General features: G+C 46.0%; 1 long non-coding RNA gene across 1 annotated transcript; it reads right to left on the bottom strand.

Annotated features, from left to right (window-relative positions):
* Positions 1 to 422: 422 nt before the first annotated feature.
* On the bottom strand, positions 423 to 19,271 carry LOC118937318. Its single transcript, XR_005034577.1, has 3 exons — positions 19,050 to 19,271; positions 16,754 to 16,831; positions 423 to 1,925 (listed from the first exon to the last, which is right to left on the bottom strand). It is a non-coding gene; the product is annotated as an uncharacterized LOC118937318 (long non-coding RNA).
* Positions 19,272 to 19,610: the final 339 nt, after the last annotated feature.

The following is a 19,610-nucleotide window of genomic DNA, read 5'->3' as shown; positions in this document are numbered from 1 at the left end:
ATAGCGAGACTATATACAGGGGGTACCGATACAGACTCAATGTGCAGGGGCACCGGTTATTTGAGATAGTATTTACATGTATATAGAGTTATTAAAGTGACTATGCATAGATGACAACAGAGAGTAGCAGTAGTGTAACGGGGGAGGGCACTGCAAATAGTCTGGGTAGCCATTTGAGTTGGTGTTCAGGAATCTTATGGCTTGGGGGTAGAAGATTTTTAGAAGCCTCTTGGACCGAGAATTGGTGCTCCGGTACCGCTTGCCGTGCGGTAGCATAGAGAACAGTCTATGACTAGGGTGGCTGCAGTCTTTGACAATTTTTAAGGCTGACACCACCTACTATAGAGGTCCTGGATGGCAGGAAGCTTGGCCCCAATGATGTACTGGGCCGTACACACTACCCTCTGTAGTGCTTTGCGGTCGGAGGCCGAGCAATTGCCATACCAGGCAGTGATGCAACCAGTCAGGATACTCTCAGTGGTGCAGCTGTAGAACCTTTTGAGGATCTGAGGACCCATACCAAATCTTTTCAGTCTCCTGAGTGGGAACCCATATATATCGCATCTAACCCACATATATCATATCTAACCAAAATCTATCCTATTTAACCCATATCTATCATATTGAAACCATATATATCATATCTATCCCATATCTATCCTATATAACCCATATCTATCATATCTAACCCATATCAGTCCTATCTAACCCATATCTATCATATCTAACCCATATCTGTCCTATCTAACCCATATCTAATCCAGAACTAGATGACTGTTCACAAGTTTTATAATTTCATGTGTTTTATGTTTTGGAAATATAGACATCAGCAGACATATTAAAACAAATATTATCACAAAAATAACATACTACAAAAAATCTAAACAACTGCTCCAAAACCAAACACTCTTTCTCCTGACGCTTATAGTGTGTTATTACTGACCACTAATTACATCAAATATGTTATCTTACAGTCCTGTGCTGTGTGAGCTTCATAAACAAAGGCTGACAGATCATGCCCCCAACCAGTAACCCTGCTGTGAGCATATGCACTAATGCAAGGTCACACTGCCGACTGGTCCACATGAGAACAACACAACCTCCATCCGCTTTGCCCTGAGAACCCAAGACTGACACACACTATCCACGTTCTTTACAACAGGAATGTTACAGATGTGATCGAATGGTCTTTTAAGTTAGGTGTCATTGTTCTAAATCACAAGTCTCTTCAATCATGGCACATTTGAGCATGTCTTTCTTCATCAAGAAGTTGAATAAATCGTGCTTATATCGAGTGGATGATTCCGTATGGGTCTGAGAGAGGGAGAAGTGATCAAATGGAACTGCTGGCAAAAATCTGCTTAACGCTCAATGTCATGGAAGGCTCTTTGGCACCTGAAGTGCTCAGCTGTCTGCGCGGCGATACAAGACCCTGATATCTATCACGGCAGGTGGTGCCCCTTTAAATTCACAACATCATCCACCAGACACAGAACCTACATGCTACATTTAGCCACCCGTGCTACAACAACAAGGAGGTTGTATACTTTAAATATGAGGCAGTGAGAGTTCCCTTTGTTCTGATAAATACTAAATAACAATTATTTTTCAACTCTTTAACCTATCTTTTTCTGTCACACACTCACGTTGAAGCGTCTCTGATTTGTCTCATGTATGGGGGGGGGGGGGGGGGGGGGGGGGCGTATACCCTGATTTGGTTGGCTCATCCCCTGCTTGCCCTTTGTCACTTGCCCTCCTCACCTCCAGAGCTGTCAGGGGCTTGTCAGAACCAATCAGAGGTTGGAATGCTGTCTGGCAGCCGTGGGTTTGGACAGGATGACGTCTGATTTCGGGTGCTACGTGTCAACGACCATATGAAAACAGATGTCGTCATTACGGGATCGCCTTTCAAACAGCTTTCTGACCTGTTTTAAGAGGTGATAGAGAGAAGCAAAGTGTAAGGGCTTGATTAGTGACTTTTAGTGAAGCATGTTGATTTTATTTCATTATTATTATTATTATTATTAGGAATTTTAGATATTTTGCAACCAAAAGCGCACAGGGAACAATATATCATGCTACAGCACATATAATGTAAGATAAATGAAGCAATAATTACAAAAAGATCCAAATGACATTTTCACAACCAAATCTGCATCAAGGTAAAACTGTGTTCCGTGTGATATGACATGTCCATGGACAGTGTTGTGTATGGAAGAAGCCCTCTGAGATCATACATGACAAAAGCAACTTTATTGAATAGGACAGATCGCTGCTTGTCTGACCGACTTAATCTATTTGATTGAGCAACGAGACGCCTTCGGCTTCACAAGTCCTTCAAAGCAAGCACATTCTGCAAGTGTGAAAAAAAGCAGAGGGAATGAAAAAAAAAGAAAAGAGAGAGAGAGCGAGAGAGAGAGAGAGAGAGAGAGAGAGAAAAGCCTATTTTTAACACTCCAACGGTCAAGCAGCAAAGCGATATATAGCAGCTTTTAGAGGATTTATTTATTGGCTTCAAAACATCTTTATTCATTGGGCTACCACCCAACCCTTTCACTTCATCAACCTGCAAACAAAGGCCCAGAGCTCGGACAATCTGTCAAGTGTCACCCGCTGGGAGCAGAACTCTAGCCGGATGATGAGGCTTCATTGAAGCTGACCGTTGAAGAGTGAAAAGGGAAAGAAAAGGAAGAGTTTGGGGAGTTTTCCCCTGATGATACTGCTGTTGTGTACTCCTGGCTGCTGCCTGCTGCACTCAAAGGGATATCTTCCCCATTACTGGACCATGCATTCATTTGCCCACGCCTCATGATCTTAATATGAGGATCTAACTCTCCACTCCTCCCCATGTCTTTCACAGGGCTGGCCCTGGCACAAAGCAGGCCTCAGACATCATTGTGTTTGATTAGAATTGTATTTAGCTCTCCATATGCTTCTCCAGACCTCTCTCTCTCTCTCTCTCTCTCTCTCTCAAAGCCCGGTGTGGATGCTGCTCGCCCTCTCTCGGCCCGTCAACTGTTAAAAGTGGGCGCACTCCATAACAACATAGGCTATTGTACGGCCTTTTAAGGTTAAGAGACAAAAGCGTTGAGATCATGAATGAGTGCTTGGCAGTCTATTGGCCGTACCCACACACTGCAATGAGAATGTGCCCCTGATGCAATTCAAGCCTCTGCTTTGAAAGTGGGGGATGAAAAAGAGGCGGCCTAATGTTGCTCTCTGCCAGAATGGCCACGTTAAATAGAGGTTTTACATACATTTCACTCACATTCTCTTGACTCACACTCACTCTCTATTCTCTATGACAGAAAGAGGCCTAACGTAATGTCCTTGACATATTGGTCGTGGTCTCCATCCTCTACTGCACAATAGAGTAACACATATCCTACCCAGTCTCAAAACTGATATATTTCGTCTACACATAGCGGAGCCTCAATTCGGTAACTTTTCTTTACTCTACAAAAGCACAAAATGAAGCCAATAGTAAACATTCACTGTCTGATGTTACCTCCAACATCCTAATCTAAATGCAGAGCCTCTCCTTCCCCTTCCTGGGTGTGTTACAGCAGTAACAGTGTCTCCAGGTCCCCCCTCTGTGACAATTTGTCCACATCAGAGAGCTGTCAGCCTTAACAAGGTTTGACTGGTGACACACAGCTCGGAAGGGAGAGGCCAGGCACGGCGTGTGCTAGCCTAGCACTGGGTGCCTGCTTAGGTCCCTGCCTGCCTGGCTGGCTGGCTACCCTGGGGCTAGAGAAAATGCCATGCGAGAGGAGAGAACACCACTATGAGAAGAGAGAACACCACTGTGAGACCACTGGACAAAAGGACTGGACACCTGGACAAAAGGAACACCTATGTGAGAATGCTATTCATTGACTACAGCTCAGCGTTCAACACCATAGTGCCCTCAAAGCTCATCAATAAGCTAAGGACCCTGCGACTAAACACCTCCCTCTACATCTGGATCCTGGACTTCCTGACGGGCCGCCCCCAGGTGGTAAGGGTAGGTAACACTACATCTCCCGATCCTCAACACAGGGGCCCCTCAGGGGTGCGTGCTCAGTCCTCTCCTGTACTCCCTGTTCACTCATGACTGCATGGCCAGGCACAACTCCAACACCATCATTCATTTTGCCAATGACACAACAGTGGTAAGTCTGATCATCGACAATGATGAGACAGCCTATAGGGAGGAGGTCAGAGACCCGGCCGTGTGGTGCCAGGACAACAACCTCTCCCTCAACGTGATCAAGACAAAGGAGATGATTTTGGACTACAGGAAAAAGAGGACCGAGCATCCCCCCGTTCTCATCGACAGGGCTGTAGTGGAGCAGGTTGAGAGCTTCAAGTTCCTTGGCGTCCACATGACCAACAAACTAACATGGTCCAAGCACACCAAGACAGTCGTGCAGAAGGCATGACAAATCCTATTCCCCCTCAGGAGAATGAAAGATTTGGCATGGGTCCTCAGATCCTCAAAAGTTTCTACAGCTGCACCATCGAGAGCATGGTTGCATCACTGCCTGGTATGGCAACTGCTCGACCTCTGACCGTATGGCACTACAGAGATTAGTGAGTACGGCCCAGTACATCACTGGGGCAAAGCTTCCTGCCATCCAGGACCTCTATACCAGGCGGTGTCAGAGGAAGGCCCTAAAAATGGTCAAAGACTCCAGCCACCCTAGACTGTTCTCTCTGCTACCGCACGGCAAGTGGTACTGGAGCACCAAGTCTAGGTCCAATACAGCCTCTACCCCCAAGCCATAGGACTCATGAAAATCTAATCAAATGGCTACCCAGACTATTTGCATTACCCCCCCCTTTACACTGCTGCTACTCTCTGTTGTTATCCTCTATGCATAGTCACTTTAATAACTCTACCTACATGTACATATTACCTCAATTACCTCGACTAACCTGTGCCCCCGCACATTGACTCTGTACCGGTAATCCCTGTGTAATCCCTGTGGAATCCCTGTGTAATCCCTGTGTATCCCTGTGTAATCCCTGTGTAATCCATGTGTAATCCCTGTGTAATCCCTGTGTATCCCTGTGTAATCCCTGTGTAATCCCTGTGTAATCCCTGTGTAATCCCTGTGTATCCCTGTGTATCCCTGTGTAATCCCTCTATTTTTATTTTTAATTACTTGTTAATTTTATTTATTTTTCTAATTAGTTTTTTTATAGATTTGTTTATAACTGCATTATTGGTTAAGAGCTTGTAAGTAAGCATTTCACTGTAAGGTCTACCTGTTGTATTTGGCGCATGTGACTAATACATTTTATTTTATTTGAGAGGAGAGAACACCACTGTGAGAGGAAACAACACCACTGTGAGAGGAGACAACACCACTGTGAGAGGGGACAACACCACTGTGAGAGGAGACAACACCACTGTGAGAGGCGAGAACACCCCTGTGAGAGGAGACAACACCACTGTGAGAGGAGACAACACCACTGTGAGAGGAGACAACACCACTGTGAGAGGAGAGAACATCACTGTGAGAGGAGAGAACACCATTAGGAGAGGAGACAACACCACTGTGAGAGGAGAGAACACCACTGTAAGAGGAGAACACCACTGTGAGAGGAGACAACACCCCTGTGAGAGGAAAGAACACCACTGTGAGAGGAGAGAACACCACTGTGAGAGGAGAGAACACCACTGTGAGAGGAGAGAACACCCCTGTGAGAGGAAAGAACACCACTGTGTGAGGAGAGAACACCACTGTGAGAGGAGAGAACACCACTGTGAGAGGAGAGAACACCACTGTGAGAGGAGACAACACCACTGTGAGAGGAGAGAACACCACTGTGAGAGGAGAGAACACCACTGTGAGAGGAGATAACACCACTGTGAGAGGAGATAACACCACTGTGAGAGGAGAGAACGCCACTGTGAGAGGAGAGAACACCACTGTGAGAGGAGAGAACACCCCTGTGAGAGGAGACAACACCACTGTGAGAGGAGAGAACACCACTGTGAGAGGAGAGAACACCACTGTGAGAGGAGAGAACACCACTGTGAGAGGAGAGAACACCACTGTGAGAGGAGAGAACGCCACTGTGAGAGGAGAGAACACCACTGTGAGAGGAGAGAACACCAATGTGAGAGGAGAGAACACCACTGTGAGAGGAGAGAACACCAGTGTGAGAGGAGAGAACACCACTGTGAGAGGAGAGAACACCAATGTGAGAGGAGAGAACACCACTGTGAGAGGAGAGAACACCATTAGGAGAGGAGAGAACACCAGTGTGAGAGGAGACAACACCAATGTGAGAGGAGACAACACCACTGTGAGAGGAGAGAACACCAGTGTGAGAGGAGACAACACCACTGTGAGAGGAGAGAACACCACTGTGAGAGGAGACAACACCACTGTGAGAGGAGAGAACACCACTGTGAGAGGAGAGAACACCAGTGTGAGAGGAGACAACACCACTGTGAGAGGAGAGAACACCACTGTGAGAGGAGACAACACCACTGTGAGAGGAGAGAACGCCACTGTGAGAGGAGAGAACACCACTGTGAGAGGAGAGAACACCACTGTGAGAGGAGAGAACACCACTGTGAGAGGAGAGAACACCACTGTGAGAGGAGAGAACACCATTAGGAGAGGAGAGAACACCACTGTGAGAGGAGAGAACGCCACTGTGAGAGGAGAGAACACCCCTGTGAGAGGAGAGAACACCACTGTGAGAGGAGAGAACACCACTGTGAGAGGAGAGAACGCCACTGTGAGAGGAGAGAACACCACTGTGAGAGAACACCAATGTGAGAGGAGAGAACACCACTGTGAGAGAACACCAATGTGAGAAGAGAGAACACCACTGTGAGAGGAGAGAACACCACTGTGAGAGAACACCAATGTGAGAGGAGAGAACACCACTGTGAGAGGAGAGAACACCATTAGGAGAGGAGAGAACACCAGTGTGAGAGGAGACAACACCAATGTGAGAAGAGAGAACACCACTGTGAGAAGAGAGAACACCACTGTGAGAGGAGAGAACACCAGTGTGAGAGGAGACAACACCAATGTGAGAGGAGAGAACACCACTGTGAGAGGAGAGAACACCCCTGTGAGAGGAGACAACACCACTGTGAGAGGAGAGAACACCAATGTGAGAGGAGAGAACACCACTGTGAGAGGAGAGAACACCAGTGTGAGAGGAGACAACACCACTGTGAGAGGAGAGAACACCACTGTGAGAGGAGAGAACACCCCTGTGAGAGGAGACAACACCACTGTGAGAGGAGAGAACACCAATGTGAGAAGAGAGAACACCACTGTGAGAGGAGAGAACACCAGTGTGAGAGGAGACAACACCAATGTGAGAGGAGAGAACACCACTGTGAGAGGAGAGAACACCCCTGTGAGAGGAGACAACACCACTGTGAGAGGAGAGAACACCAATGTGAGAAGAGAGAACACCACTGTGAGAGGAGAGAACACCAGTGTGAGAGGAGACAACACCACTGTGAGAGGAGAGAACACCACTGCTTCCTGCTAAACCAGACTATACTCGGCTCAGCATTGCCAGCTAGCAGCACTAGCAGCCATCCGTGTAGCTGTATCAGTGTTGTTATGTGAGAAGAACATAGCCTAGACTGTAGCTCGTTCTACTGTGTCAGATACTTTTTAAAGGTCTGAAGTATTCAAAAAGATAGTGGGTTGAAACATTGAAATGCTGATTTTTCTTTAGGTAATATATTGTAATCTTAATGGTGTTCTATGATCTGTTTAGCAAAACATTTTATCAATAAGTAAATTGCCTGAAATAATGCATTTAAAAATCAAACCACAGCATATGCTCCTGGTTTGCACACAAAGAAAGTGAAATTCCACATCACTTTTATTCACCACACTTGTCCCGTGACGAGGAGAAAACAACAATGCATTTCACTTCATTAAACTCGTGACAACAATTAAAGCCATTCCTTCTCTGCAATTAGCCTCCAATGAGGCCTCGAGTCGGTGATCAGGAACAACACACTGACACAAAGGAGGGATGGAGAAAGGAGGAGAGAAGAGTTAACAGCTCCCCCTCCTTTCAACCCTTCTACATGATCATCCTGTGCATGTGAAAGAGCCTCACATTTGTATTGAGTCACAGGGATGGGCAGGTGCTGCCGGCTATTGTTTGTCTGAGGAGTTGGTGAGAAGAGTGGAGGGATGTTTTAAGGGAATAGCATTACACATAGCACAGGAATGTGGGGAGTATAAAACATTTACTGATAAAGTTTAATGGGGGGTTTTTTCAAACAAAACAATGTATTACTCAATACAAATGAAAATTAAAAACTCCAATAAAATTGTTTATAAAACATCTATAGATGAAAATAATATGTAATTCAGCTTAGTTCCTGAAACAACCACTGAAACTATAACGCAGAGTGATCATTAAAGTGCTTTGTTGAATAGTGTGTGCGTGTTTCTGTAGGACTGTGAACTGCCACACATGACCTCACACACACAAACCCATCCAGACAGGTTGGTCCTGTTTCCTCAAATCACAGATTGGCTTTTCATTCCGGTCAAGTGCCTCAGCCAGCCAAATTTATGCAACTAGGTCACTGTGATAGCCTATATATGTGGCACAGATCACGGGTCATTGATACAAAATATAAGTGATATCTAATTAGGAGAAAGGACAATCCTAGGGTGTAATTTTCCTATTAAAAAAAAAGGCGACAGACTTGAAGGAGATAAATAAAGTGAGGAGAGCGTGTGTACAGACTGTGCATGATAAGAATTAAATTACGCTCCAATATGCTGTGTTTACCCGGTGCTGGCCTTTTTTAAATGTGGAAATATGCGGGCAGATTGTGGCGAGGCTGCCAAAGTGTGTAATACTAAGTCTGTGTCCCAGCCTTCTTTGGCCTTCTCTATCTCTCTCCATCCTTCCCATCACTGCCCTGTTTTTCTCCCTGCCCCAGCCTCAGTGACAAATTCATTATTGTCTGGGCCTTGCTCTGCTTCCACCTGTCTTTCATCTCCAAGTTTATGAGCCTCAGTTCTCCCTTCCTCCCTTCTGTCTCTGAACCAGAACCCCAGTCCTAGACCTATGGCTCCATTGACCTTCCTGTCTCTCGTTATATGTCCTTCTCTGCCCTATCTCTCTGCCCTATCTCTCTCTTCCCCTCGCTCTCCCCTGCCTCAACCCTGCTGGCTCCTCTCCGCTCTCCTCTGAGCCCTCTGGCATTCACCCCTCAGACTCTGGCTCGTGAAAACCTCACCCGCTAAGCTACAGATTGGCCCCAGCACAATGCCCCACATCCTCATTCACCAGCACAAACACCAACACAATACACACCAGCCATCTACCTTTACTTGTTTAGTATGCTCTATCTCAGGGTTCCCCAACTGGCGGCCTGCAGGATGAATTTTATCCACAGTTGATTTTATTTGGTACCCTAACTTTTTTGAACAAACAGATTGTTGGACACAAAGATTGTAGAAACACCAGCAAATCAGCTCCAAGCAAGTCTGTTCCAAAAGATTCCCACACATAATAGAGAGATACTGTACATGTGGTCGATATACAAATGTAAGCAAAGTTTGAAGTGATTATGTTTTCGTTAAATTGTATTTCTGTTTAGGTTTCTTGAGGTCAATTTGCAGTCTAGAAATGATTATTATAATTATGTTCTGGTCCCCTGACCCTCCGCTCAAGAAAAAATCGGCCCGCGGCTGAAACTAGTTGATGATCTCTGGTCTATCTATTGTTATATTTTTTCCTGTCTCTCTCTCATCCCTCTCTTTCTCTCTCTTCCTCTCTCTCTTTCCCTCCTGTCCTCTCTCTTCCTCTCTCTCTCTTTCTCTCCCTTCCTATCTCTCTTCCTCTCTCTCTCTCTCCCTCCCGTCCTCTCTCTCTCTCTCTCCCTACCGTCCTCTCTCTCTTCCTCTCTCTCTCTCTCTTTCCCTCTCTCCTTCTCTCTCTTCATCTCTATGGCGACGTCAGGATTGACTGGTGAGGCTGATAATAGCAGCCGTCTCTCCTGCGTGGTGTTGGGTGCTGGCCTGGCCGGTGTGAGTGGGCCGAGTCACAGAGAGCTCACACCGCCATCACACTGCCACCGTCACAGTGCTAAACAAAGGTCCTGCGCTCCATCATTCAAACCCGGGACCACTCCGACAGCTGCCACCGCCACGCTCGCATTGACAAACGGCCAGCAAAACAGATGGTTTGTGCATTCATGACCAGTTTAGTGGAAGCCCAGGAGTCAGCTCCATTCAGGGGGTGGGTTTGTTGTCAGCCACTCCACAATAAAGCTTTTCAGTCTGATAGGAAATTAGAAATGCATTATAAAATTGTACCTTAATTATTAAGGTTACCCTGGCTCTGTGGAGCAGTGAAGCTCTGGCTTTGTGACACATGACTGATCTGAAAAGATGGGCACCGCCTCATTTTGCCTTTTTCAAACCTGTCGCCAACACATTTACATGTGTTTGTCAGTTGCTCCTCAAATGTGAACGCGCATGGAATTTTCTGAGCCCAATCGGGTCCTTCCAAGTTTACAAAGTTTGATGGAAAGTAAGTCAACATTAAGTTTTCCACCAATATTCACATTTGAATCTCTGAAAAGTTTATACAGCAATAAACTAGATAGCATCGTCATAGGCCTCAGTGCCAATGTCTATTTGTGGAGTTGCCAACTTAACATTGTGAGTTCATTCATGTGCTGTGCTTTTGTCCAGTCTGCCTCTCCCCCGTCAATCAAAATGACACAAATACACATGCACATCTGCAGCATAATCGATAACAGATGAGTGAGTCCCAAGCCCTAAATCTTTCATCACTTTCTCTCTCTCAGTGCCAGATGGAACAACCACAGAGCCCTGGCCATCTGGAGGGGGTACCAGGCAAGACCTCTCCAGGATGGAATGTCTGAGTCCTGGGTATGAGGCCCCTGGAACTCTGGGTCTCTGGAGCCTACATCTGGACTCCTGGTTTTGGGTGTGTCTACAGCTGGGCTTTTAGATATTGACCTGTCACTTGTCTATTTGAGCTGTTTTGGTAGTCAAAAACCAGAAAAGGAATTATATGATTCAATTTTTTTTTTTATCCAAGACTGATTTTGTTTTATGAATGTATCAATAAAGATTTACAATTTACAAATGAATCCAATACTGTATTGTTGTCATAAGGCTATTGGAACCAGTGATGCGTAAGCCATACTGCCTTTCTAAGAATCATCATCAAGTTCTTGGCAACGTCCCCCCGAAAAGTCATCTTCAGTTCTGAGAAAAGCCTTCACATAATAAGTACTATATCATTACAATGTACTGTACAGATGCATTAGCTAGGGTGCCAGGCAAACTGACACTAACTAAACTTATTTAACTCTCCATATTTAAATAGCTGCAACTTGCGTGGCTTCCAGCTCCCTAGAGGAATGTCTAACAATGTGGCGAGGAGCGCCTGAGAGGATGTGAATTAAAGATAAAGCCAACATGGCCACTGGATGTCTGTCTCTGCTCTACAACCATCTGGACGTACAATATTACCTCCTGTCTGCTCAAGTTTTCATGCTAATTCTGGTCAGGGTTCTGACAGCTCTATCATGATTAATCCATGCCAAAGTTGGAGCTACTGACTTGACATTGTGAGGGGTGTTTCTAGGATTGGAAGACATACATGGCTTCACCAAAAGCCAGTAGGGGGGTCCGGTGCAAAAATATGAATTTCAACAGCTGAATGTGTGGATTTGGTGACTTTGAGATGAACATTGAGAGATGAGATATTTTTCCCACTGCAGACACTTCCAGTAGTCAATTGGAACACACTATACTCTGGAACACTCTCTACTCTGGAACACTCTCTAAGCTGGAACTCTCTCTATGCTGGAACACTCTACTCTGGAACACTCTCTACTCTGGAACACTCTCTAAGCTGGTACTCTCTCTACTCTGGAACTCCCTCTATTCCGGAACACTTTCTACTCTGGAACACTCTCTACTCTGGAACACTCTCTACTCTGGAACACTCTCTACTCTGGAACACTCTCTACTCTGGAACACTCTCTACTCTGGAACACTCTCTAAGCTGGAACTCTCTCTACGCTGGCACACTCTACTCTGGAACACTCTCTAAGCTGGAACTCTCTCTACGCTGGCGCACTCTACTCTGGAACACTCTCTACTCTGGAACACTCTCTAAGCTGGAACTCTCTCTACTCTGGAACACTCTCTAAGCTGGAACTCTCTCTACGCTGGCACACTCTACTCTGGAACACTCTCCAAGCTGGAACTCTCTCTACGCTAGCACACTCTACTCTGGAACACTCTCTACGCTGGCACACTCTACTCTGGAACACTCTCTAAGCTGGAACTCTCTCTACGCTGGCTCACTCTACTCTGGAACACTCTCTACTCTGGAACACTCTCTAAGCTGGAACTCTCTCTACGCTGGCACACTCTACTCTGGAACACTCTCTACTCTGGAACACTCTCTACTCTGGAACACTCTCTAAGCTGGAACACTCTCTAAGCTGGAACTCTCTCTATGCTGGAACACTCTACTCTGGAACACTCTCTACTCTGGAACCCTCTCTAAGCTGGAACTCTCTCTACTCTGGAACTCCCTCTATTCTGGAACACTCTCTACTCTGGAACACTCTCTACTCTGGAACACTCTCTACTCTGGAACTCCCTCTATTCTGGAACACTCTCTACTCTGGAACACTCTCTAAGCTGGAACTCTCTCTACTCTGGAACTCCCTCTATTCTGAATTTCTCTATACTCTGGAACACTCTCTACTCTGGAACTCTTTCTACTCTGGAACACTCTACTCTAGAACTCTCTCTACTATGGAACACTCTACTCTGGAACTGTCTCTACTCTGGAACACTACTCTGGAACACTCTCTACTCTTGAACACTCTCTGCTCTGGAACAGTCTCTACTCTGGAACACTCTCCACTCTCTACGCTGGAACAGTTTAACTTGGAACACTCTCTAATCTGGAACACTCAACTCTGGAACTCTCTCTACTCTGGAACTCCCTCTACTCTGGAACACTCTACTCTTGAACACTCTCTGCTCTGGAACAGTCTACTCTGGAACACTCTCCACTCTATGCTGGAACACTCTAATTTGGAACACTCTCTACTCTGGAACACTGTACTCTGGAACTCTCTCTACTCTGGAACAGTCTCTACTCTGGAACTCTCTCTACTCTGGAACACTCTACTCTGGAACACTCTACTCTGGAACACTCTCTACTCTTGAACACTCTCTACTCTGAAAGACTGCTCTGGAACACTCTCTACTCTGGAACACTCTACTCTGGAACAGTCTCTACTCTGGAACACTCTCCAGTCTCTACGCAGGAACACTCTCTGCTCTTGCGTGCGGTAGCAGAGAGAACAGTCAATGACTTGGGTAAATGGTATCTTCAACTATTTTTGGTGCTTTCCTCTGACACCGCCTGGTATATAGGTCCTGGATGAAAGAAAGCTTGGCCCCAGTGATGTACTGGGCTGTACTCACTACCCTCTGTAGCGCCTTGCGGTCAGATGCTGAATGGTTGCCATACCAGGCGGTGATGCAACCGGTCAGGATGCTCTCGAAGGTGCAGCTGTAGAACATTTTGAGGATCTGGGGACCCATTCCAAATATTTTCAATCTCCTGAAGGGGAAAAGGTGTTGTCGAGCCATCTTCACGACTGTCTTGGTATGTTTGGACCATGATAGTTCATTGGTGATGTGGACAACAAGGATCTTGAAATTCTCAACCAGCTCCACTACAGCCCTGTCACTGTTAATGTGGGCCTGTTCGGACCGCCTTTTCCTGTAGGCCACGATCAGCTCCTTTGTCTTGTTCATATTGAGGGAGAGGTTGTTGCCCTGGCACCAGACTGCCATGTTTCTGACCTCCTCCATATAGGCTGTCTCATCATTGCTGATAATCAGGCCTACCACTGTTGTGCCGTCAGCAAACCTAATGATGGTTTTGTAGCAGTGTTTGGCCATGCATTACAGGAGGGGACTAAGCAAGCACCCCTGAATGGCCCCCGTGTTGAAGATCAGCGTGGCAGACGTGTTGTTGCCTACCCTTACCACCTGGGGGCGGCCTGTCAGGAAGTCCAGGATCCAGTTGCAGAGGGAGATGTTTAGTCCCATGGTCCTTAGCTTATTGATGAGATTGTGGGCCCCATGGTGTTGAGCGCTGAGCTGTGGTCAATAAACAGCATTCTCACATAGGTGTTCCTTTTGTCCAGCTGGGAAAGGGCAGTGTGGAGTGCGATTGAGATTACATCATCTGTAGATCTGTTGGGCGGTATGCAAATTGGAGTGTGTCTACGGTATCAGGGATGATGCTGTTGGTGTGAGCCATGACCAGCCTTTCAAAGCACTTCATGGCTACCGAGTGCTATGGGCGGTAGAATAGAATGGTTACCTTGGCTTCTTTGGGCACAGGGACTATGGTGGAATTCTTGAAGCATGTAGGTATTATAGATTCAGTCAGGGAGAAGTTTAAAATGTCAGTGAAGACAATTGCCAGTTGGTCCGCGCATGGTTTTACACGTCCTGGTAATCTGTCTGTCCCCGCATTTGTGAATGTTGACCTGTTTAAATGTCTTGCTCACATCGGCTGTTGAGATCGTTATCACACAGTCGTCCCGAAACAGCTGGTGCTCTCATGCATTCTTCAGTGTTGCTTGTCTCAAATTTAGCTTGCATTTCGCTCAGCTGGTATGCTTGCGTCACTGGGCAGCTCGCGGCGGCGTTTCCCTTTGCAGTCCGTAATAGTTTTTAAGCCCTTCCACATCCGACGAGTGTCAGAGCCAGTGTAGTAGGATTCAGTCTTAATCCTGTATTGACGCTTTGCCTGTTTGATGGTTCATCTGAAGGCATAGCAGGATTTCTTGTAAGCGTACAGATTAGTGTCCCGCTTCTTGAAAGCAGCAGCTCCAGCCTTTAGCTCGATGCAGATGTTGCCTGTAATTCATGGCTTCTGGCTGGGATATATACGTACGGTCATTGTGGGGCTGACGTCGTCAATGCACTTAGTGATGAAGCCGATGACTGAGGTGATATACTCCTCAATGCCATTGGATGAATCCCGGAGCATATTCCAGTCTGTGCTTGCAAAACAGTCATGTGGCATAGCATCCACATCATCTGACCACTTCCGTATTGAGCAAGTCACTGGTACTTCCTGCTTTAGTTTTTGCTTGTAAGCAGAAATCAGGAGGTTAGCATTATGGTCAGATTTGCCAAATGGAGGGGCGAGGGAGAGCTTGTTGTGTATCTGTGTGTGGAGTAAAGGTGGTCTAAAGTTTTTTTCCTCTGGTTGCACATTTGACATGCTGGTAGAAATGAGATAAAATATATTTAAGTTTGCCTGAATTGAAGTCCCCGGCCACTAGGAGCGCCGCTTCTGGATGAGCATTTCCTTGTTTGCTTATTGTCTTATACAGCTGGTTGAAAGTGGTCTTAGTGCCAGCATCGGTTTGTGGTGGTAAATAGACAGCTACGAAAAATATAGATGAGAAATCTCTTGGTAGATAGTGTGTTCTACAGCTTATCATAATTTACTCTACCTCAGGCGAGCAATACCTCGAGACTTACTTTAATATCAGACACCTCGCACCAGCTGTTATTGACAAATAGACACCCACCCCCACCCCTCGTAGCTGTTCTGTCCTGCCGATGCATGGAAAATCCCGCCAGCTCCTTATTATCTGTGTCGTCGTTTAGTCACCACTCAGTAAAATATAAGATATTCCAGTTTTTAATGTCACGATAGTCTTGATCATACATCATCCATTTTGTTTTCCAATGATTGCACGTTGGCCAATAGAACAGATGGTAGTGGAGGTTTACTCACTCGCCTACGAATTGTCAGAAGGCGGCAACCTCCCCCTTTCCTCCGTCTTTTCTTCAATCAAATGACGGGGATTTGGGCCTGTTCCCGAGAAAGCATTATGTCTGTCGTGTCGGACTCGTTAAAGAAAAAAATCTTTGTCCAGTTTGAGGGGAGTTATCGCTGTTCTGACGTCCGGAAGTTATTTTCAGTCATAAGAGATGGTAAGTTAAAAATAAGTAATAAAATAAGTTACAAATGCGAAAAACTAACAAAATAGCAGAGTTGGTTAGGAGCCTGTAACCCCCCCCCCCCCCCCCCCCCCTACTCTGTAAAACTCTCTACTCTCTACTCTGGAACATGCTCTCCTCTGGAAAACTCTACTCTGGAACTCTCTACGCTGGAACAATCTCTCCTCTGGAAAACTCTACTCTGGAACTCTCTTCGCTGGAACAATCTCTACTCTGGAACTCTCTACGCTGGAACAATCTACTCTGGAACACTCTACTCTGGAACACTCTCTACTCTGGAACACTCTCTACTCTCTACTCTGGAACACTCTCTACTCTCTACTCTGGAACACTCTCTACTCTGAAACGCTCTCTACTCTGGAACACTCTGTACTCTGGAACACTCTCTACTCTGGAACACTGTACTCTGGAACACTCTCTACCCTGGAACACTCTGTACTCTGGAACACTCTCTACTCTGGAACACTCTACTTTGGAACAACATGTACATTACCTGCAAATTCTTTGTAAACTGTTCATTGCCAAAAACCTTCAACCATACCCAAACATCTTCTCTCTCTCTCTCTCTCTCTCTCTCTCTCTCTCTCTCTCTCACACACACACACACACACACACACACACACACACAGTGCAGTAATTAGAATCCATAAAGCAACTTTAAGTGGTACAGTGTATTGTGTGCTCACCCCTCCTCTGCCTCTCTCCATCGTTTTCTCTGTGTCGTCTGTTGCTGTCTCTTGACTGCTCTCCTCTCTCATCCGGTCCTGGTTGTAAAAATGGTAAAAGTAAACAATAATTTTAATAGTAATTTCACAGGCTTTTTCACCTCTCCTGCAAATTCTATGTAAACCCTGTTTTAATTTTTCCCTGTCTGTTATAATTTGTGCAACTAAATAAAACTAATGAGAATCTATAGAGCAGCTTGAAGTGATAAAGTTGACTGTGTGCTCAACACCCTCCATCTGCCCTCTTCTGTCACTTCCTCTGTGTGTTGTCTGTTGCTGTCGCAGCTTCTTGTTTGTTACTGTCTTCTTTGTCTATTCCTCTTCTATTATGGCCTGTTCTGTTCTTCTGGTGTCCCTCTCCATCATATCATATTCTTCTGCTGCTGTCCCTGTGTCTTGTCTTGTGTCTCTCTCCATCCTCTGCTCTTCTGTTGCTGTCTCTGTGTCTTGTCTGGTGTCTTTCTCCATCCTCTACTCTTCTGTTGCTGCCTCTGTGTCTTGTCTGTTGTCTCTCTTCATCCTCTACTCTTCTGTTGCTGTCTCTGTGTCTTGTCTGGTGTCTCTCTCCATCCTCTGCTCTTCTGTTGCTGTCTCTGTGTCTTGTCTGGTGTCTCTCTCCATCCTCTGCTCTTCTGTTGCTGTCTCTGTGTCTTGTCTGGTGTCTTTCTCCATCCTCTGCTCTTCTGTTGCTGCCTCTGTGTCTTGTCTGTTGTCTCTCTTCATCCTCTACTCTTCTGTTGCTGTCTCTGTGTCTTGTCTGGTGTGTGTCTTTAGTTTGCAAGGGTATACTGAGGAAGCTTAACTTGTTTTGGGCCTACATCTGAGTCACCTAAATCATCCTCTTCCCTACTGTTACCCCTGACTGCTTCTGCCACTGACCTGCTGTTGTCATCTATCCTCCTCCTTTGTTCATCTACAAGGAAGCAAGGTAAGGATGCAACATGTCATTAGTTAGTTTTAAACTAAATATACTGTGAAATAACTCTGACTGACACTCAATAGCTTAAAGATACTGAGCGCTAAGGCTATCTTATTAGCACTAGCCAGCCCTTATGCTGAGGGAGACTAGCTAGTTAGCTACCACCAACCCTTATGCTGAGGGAGACTAGCTAGTTAGCTAGCACCAACCATTATGCTGAGGGAGACTAGCTAGTTAGCTACCACCAACCATTATGCTGAGGGAGACTAGCTAGTTAGCTACCACCAACCCTTATGCTGAGGGAGAATAGCTAGTTAGCTACCACCAACCCTTATGCTGAGGGAGACTAGCTAGTTAGCTACCACCAACCCTTATGCTGAGGGAGACTAGCTAGTTAGCTACCACCAACCCTTATGCTGAGGGAGAATAGCTAGTTAGCTACCACCAACCCTTATGCTGAGGGAGACTAGATAGTTAGCTACCACCAACCTTTATGCTGAGGGAGACTAGCTAGTTAGCTACCACCAACCCTTATGCTGAGGGAGAATAGCTAGTTAGCTACCACCAACCATTATGCTCAGGGAGAATAGCTAGTTATCTACCACTAACCCTTATGATGAGGGAGACTAGCTAGTTAGCTACCACCAACCCTTATGCTGAGGGAGAATAGCTAGTTAGCTACCACCAACCCTTATGCTGAGGGAGACTAGCTAGTTAGCTACCACCAACCTTTATGCTGAGGGAGACTAGCTAGTTAGCTACCACCAACCCTTATGCTGAGGGAGAATAGCTAGTTAGCTACCACCAACCCTTATGCTGAGGGAGACTAGCTAGTTAGCTACCACCAACCCTTATGCTGAGGGAGACTAGCTAGTTAGCTACCACCAACCCTTATGCTGAGGGAGACGAGCTAGTTAGCTACCACCAACCCTTATGCTGAGGGAGACTAGGTAGTTAGCTACCACCAACCATTATGCTGAGGGAGAATAGCTAGTTAGCTACCACCAACCCGTATGCTGAGGGAGAATAGCTAGTTAGCTACCACCAACCCTTATGCTGAGAGAGACTAGCTAGTTAGCTACCACCAACCCTTATGCTGAGGGAGAATAGCTAGTTAGCTACCACCAACCATTATGCTGAGGGAGAATAGCTAGTTAGCTACCACCAACCATTATGCTGAGGGAGAATAGCTAGTTAGCTACCACCAACCCTGCACAAACATGTGGGTAACTCTGCTGCTGCGCTTTGACTTTCTGGCTGTTCTGCACCACCTCATTCACTGCTGCCTCAACCTGCTCAACTTGCTCGCTTGTTTTGCAACTCTTTTGGAAGACGTACCGTATTTGCTCTGTGCTATGCTGCAGACTCTGACTGAGTGACAGGCGTTTTGCTGAGTGATGACATTGACATCTAACCGGTGCTGTAGGGGTGAGGGACGGCTCAAGGGACGTGAGCGGTCCACCTCTCAAAATGTTTGGGGCTGGATCAAAAACATCTGGGGTGCGGCCCAATGACGCCACAGTTGAATGTTTTGTTTGGTGACAGAGTGTCTCACTCTTCCTGTTTTTTGCCACGCCATAGCCTTTAATGATGCTCATCACAGACAGACATCACAGCTGGAGTATGGCTGAGGAAGTCCCAACCAGACATTCTGCTGTTGAACATCTCTTAGATGTAATGTGACTGACTGTAACATGACAGAGACCTCACTTTAAACATGGATGTACAGCATAGAGCACGTTAACATGTGCCCTTTGTCTCACACGGAGCAACAGTGGGATTCACAATTAGTAAATATGATTAAATAGGAATAAATATGACTAAATATGATTAAATATGATAACATATGATTACATACGAATACATATTATTACATCTGACTAAATATGACTAAATATG

This window comes from Oncorhynchus mykiss, chromosome 11 (genome assembly GCF_013265735.2).
Source record: "Oncorhynchus mykiss isolate Arlee chromosome 11, USDA_OmykA_1.1, whole genome shotgun sequence".
Classification (NCBI taxonomy): domain Eukaryota; kingdom Metazoa; phylum Chordata; class Actinopteri; order Salmoniformes; family Salmonidae; genus Oncorhynchus; species Oncorhynchus mykiss.
This window is presented reverse-complemented; position numbering and strand designations above follow the sequence as displayed.